The sequence below is a fragment of the Triticum aestivum genome, chromosome 3D, assembly GCF_018294505.1.
Source record: "Triticum aestivum cultivar Chinese Spring chromosome 3D, IWGSC CS RefSeq v2.1, whole genome shotgun sequence".
NCBI classification, from domain to species: domain Eukaryota; kingdom Viridiplantae; phylum Streptophyta; class Magnoliopsida; order Poales; family Poaceae; genus Triticum; species Triticum aestivum.
In genome coordinates this window covers 114,693,567-114,698,334 of record NC_057802.1, presented here as the reverse complement: position 1 = coordinate 114,698,334, position 4,768 = coordinate 114,693,567, and the positions used below count along the sequence as shown (strand labels likewise).

Genomic DNA, 4,768 nt, shown 5'->3' with positions numbered 1-4,768 from the left:
GCATGGATGCATGCATAATGTACATGGACTACTCAAGCAAATGTAGTACTCCACCATCTTCTAAGCTAGCTTATGTAAAAAAAATCTACTAATAATTAGCATGCATGGGTATGTAAGATATTAATCAATCCAAAACTGTTAACAAATACTAACATGTCAGAGCTCTTAGAAAAGTGATAATTAAGCAAAATTAGTTAAAATGGCAAACAATTAATTTAATTATTCTTAAGTAACACATGGGTGTTGCATCACCACTAGAAACTTTTGCCATGGCAACTAGAAGCATACTTTTGCCATGGGAACTAGTTTTAGATGTCAACTTTCTATTTGTGTTTTTTGCTGCTGGGAAGCTCACATTATAAGTGTAGTTATTTTATGTAGCATCTTTACATATGACATTTTCATGATCTGCTGCATTTTCACGATCTTCATAATAGACATGGCAACTTCACGAGGCATGTCATTTTCCTTAAAACAAGATGACATTCATAATTAAAAGACCATGGCAATTTATAACATTCAACAATCATGGCAATTTCTTTTCATAATTTGTGTTTTACTTTACATACATGGCATTTTTCTCGTACATAACATGATAAATTTAACTAAAATATCATGGCAATTTTCAATATGAATTTGCCATGGCAATTTTTGATATGAATTTACCATGGCATTTTTTTGTTCATAACATGTGTTTGCACTTACATACCATGACATTTTTCTCATACGGAACATGGCAAATTTTATTAAAATACAATGGAAATTGTTGATATAAAATTTTCCATGGCATTTTTTTGTGTTGCACTTTACACACATGACATTTTTCTCATACATCACATGGGAAATCTTATTAAAATACCATGGCAATTTTTGATATGAATTTGCCATGGCAATTTTGTTCATAAGTTGAGTTTTACTTTACATACATGGCAGGTTTTCTCATATAGACCATGATTTTTTTTATAAAATAGCATGGCAATTTTTTGTTCATAATTTGTGTTTGCTTTACAAAGATGGCATTTTTCTCATACAAAACATGGCAAATTTAATTAAAATAGCATGGCAAGTTTTGATATGAATTTACCATGGCAATTTTGTTCATATGTTGAGTTTTACTTTCTCGTACATGATATTTTTTCTCATAGAAAACATGGCATTTTTTAATTAATTACCATGGAATTTTTTATATGAATCTGCCATGGCATTTTTTTTTCTTGTTCATACTTTTGTGCTTCAACCATTCACTCTACATACGAACATGGCAACTAAAATTCATATGTTCAATGTGGTTCTTCGTATGTTTTTGCCCATCTTTTCTTGGCCGGCTTGGCAATTTTTGTAAAGCAAAATGAATGGACCTATCGCACATTAGTTTTTAGGTGTAAATTGTGTTGCCTCGAATTTTCCCATGGAAATTTTGCCATTTTTCTAGGGAAGAAATTTTGTTGTGGTCCTAATTTTTGTTTATACAATGTTCATTATGTTATTTGCATTTCTTCGCCATGACATTTTCTGAACAAAATTTTGTTGCCATGGCAATTCTGCAAAATTTGCAACATCAACTAATGATGATTTTAGTAACGGCAAATTCGTGTCCCACTTTTAGTTTCTTTCGCCCATGACATTTTTGCCATGATTTCCATGGGATTTCATACAAGTTTTGCCATGCATAATGGCAATTTATTCTTCTGTGTCTTCATAACATATCATATTCACCTTTCTTGATCATATGGTAATTCCGACTGTCACACGACAAATTCATATTTTTTTTGTTCACAAGACAAATTCACATTTTTTTTCTTATTTTGTATATTAGTTGTTCATAACATGGCAAATTAATTTATGGTCATATGGCAAATTCATTTAAGGTCTCATGCCAAATCCATAGCATTTTTATTTCAGTTTATTATTGTCGCATGGCACATTGTTAACATTTTCTTTTTTCTATAGGTTACTTTATTCATAACATGGCAAATTAATTTATGGTCATATGGCAAATTCAATTAAGATCTCATGGCAAATCCATAGCATTTTTCTTTCATTTTTTGCGTGGATAGCATTTTTCTTTCAGGTCAAGGAGTTCCTTTTTCTTCTTCATTGTTACTATTTTTATGTGTTTTTGGATTTATTTTTTGTTTTTTATTTTATTTTTTATTGATGTCTGGGTAGAGGCCCATCAAAATGGGCTGCTAGGCCTTTTTTAGATCATCGGGCGTTTTTTTTTGCGGGTCAGATCATACGGACGTTGGGGCTGAATGTGTGCTTAGAGCGTTTGTTCGATCGATGGAATAAGACCACACGTATGGCAAATGTATGCTTCGACCGTTTGTTCGATCGATGGAATAAGACCGCACCTATGGAGTGGGATGAATCGTTCGGTACGCTGCTCCTCCTGTTACACATGTACGCAGTTTTAATGTTCGCCTGCACAGGGTCATATGGGCTGACTCTTGCGTACGACCGGACGAGTGGTATGGTCGGATGCCCATTAGGACACATGTGTGGTGAATATCGGGGTCCTGAAATACCAAATGATAAGAATAACCAACCAGAATCAAGCTAGCTTTCAAGCTTCCAATCGCACGTGCAATGAATTACGGAAATCAGGTGTTGATACACGCTCTGAATAATAGAAAAAATTCCAGGTACTTGAGATTTATCAAACGCAAATACTACTACATAGACAATCTATCTTGTTACAAACAATGACAGATATTTCTTTGCAGTTACTTTCTTTCTGCGTAGCGCTGTCGGAGCGATCTCTACTTCCTCCGCCTTGATGGACACCGTCGTCGTAGCGGCCGCAGGAGGACGGGCGTTTGCAGCCATGGTGGCGAACCAGGGCAACCTGAGCGCGGCGGCCGCCGTCAGCCGCTTGTCGGGATTGCAGGCGAGAAGGCCGCTCAGGACCTCAAACCCCTCCTTGGACAGCGTCTCCTCCGGGAACAGCTCTCGCAGCGTGCTCCGCTGCACCGTCGGCACCTGTGGCGGCACCGCGTCCGCGAACGGCAGTGATGTGAACCCCGGGCAGCTTGTGTCGTCCTGCATCCCGACCACTTCAAAGATCCTTCGGAGAAGACAAGTCGAATTGTCCTCATCGAACAGCCTCTCGCCGGTGATGGTCTCCGCCATGACGCACCCAAGCGACCACGTGTCCACCAGGGCGTCGTAGTCCCGCTTTCCTAGGAGCATCTCGGGGGCTCGGTAGATGCCCGTGCCGGCCGGCCTGTACGGCGGCGCCTCCGACATGGACAAGGCGACCCCGAAGTCGCAGAGCTTGAGCGTTCCTTCTCCTTCACCGACGATTATGTTTGCCGGCTTGATGTCGCGGTGGACGACGTGGCGCCGGTGCATCTCGGTGGCCGCCGTGAGGAGCTGCCACATGAACTCCCGCACCGTGGCCTCCCGGAGCCCGCCGCGCCTCTTGCTCAGGAGGCAGTGGAGGCTCTTCCCTTGGACGTACTCCATGACGAGGCAGAGCTCGTTGGTGACGTAGTCCCGCACGACGCCGCGGAAGCCGACGATGTGCGGGTGGCCGCCGCACGCCTCCAGGAAGCGGGCCTCCCGCAGCACCTCCTGGGCGTCGACGGGCTCGTCCTTCTTGCCCGGGTTGCGGAAGGACTTGATGGCGACGACTTGACCGGTGGCACGGTGCCGCCTTTTGGCGACGACGCCGAACATTCCCTCGCCCAGGGAGGACTCGTGATCGTAGTCCCCTGTGGTTCCAATGCGCCTCTTTTGACGCAGGTTGCTCCCGGCCGATTGGCGTGGCCATCGACGGCGGCGGCAGATCGCTTGGTGGTTGCCATCTGGTAGACCCGCGGGCTCGACGGAGCTTCCAGAGGCAGGGGAGCGGCGAAACGCGCAGGATCTAGATGTAGAGGGAGGAGGAGGCAGGAAGAAAATTGACGAGGCCGGCACGGGGGCTCGCTCACTGTATACACAAAATTCAGATACAAATTGGACACTCCTGCGGTCATACCAGACTCGGATTCCGACATTCTATCAGAGCTGTATACGGAACGCGTTTCCTTCCCTCACTGCTTGCGCTTCTTTTTCGATAGGAAAAGCTTCAGGGAGTGTCTAAATGCCAGTCGAATTCAGTCTCAGTCGAATTTCTGTCCTATGGTTGATTCACACCTGTTTTGATTAGTATTTTTGATTGATGAATCGAGTTGGAAGAAAGATCAAACTGATTTCAACTGGTGTTTCTCGGTCGAATTTGGTTTTCGCGGTCGAATTTGGTTTTCACGCCTGTCCACGCGCGCAGTCTCCTACCCAGTCAGATTTTTTTTATGCGGAGGCATCTGCCCGGCCTGAATGAGGAGGCCCTTACAAGTTCGAAACATAGAGGTTCAAAGGTTCAAAGTACCGAGGATACACGGCCATAGGCCCTAAACGCGACGCAGCGCGGTACTAAACTGAAGGACACACATCGGATACAGGAGCTGTCGAGGTAGCCAGGCGGCCCCCCACCGCAGCGATGATTACGCAGCCCGTCGTAGTTCAGTGCATTTTGCTCCCACCTTACTTGCGAGTTCCTCCACCCGTCCTCTGTCCGAGCTTCTTGCCAGTAGTTTCCACAGCTGCAAGAAATACACCATTTTGTAAAGGAGATCCGCCGGATGGCGAATGAATTGACCCTCTATTAAAGCTTTGTTCCTAGTCGTCCACAGAGCCCAAGCAATGGCCCCAAATCCCGTCCAGGCCATTCTATTGTCCTTCCCCATGGTAGAGCTTGCTAGGCCGAAGAAGTCCGCGAATCCAC

General features: G+C 44.2%; 1 pseudogene; it reads right to left on the bottom strand.

Moving 5' to 3' along the window:
- Nucleotides 1–2,547: 2,547 nt before the first annotated feature.
- Nucleotides 2,548–4,138, bottom strand: LOC123074305 (putative cyclin-dependent kinase F-2; annotated as a pseudogene).
- Nucleotides 4,139–4,768: the final 630 nt, after the last annotated feature.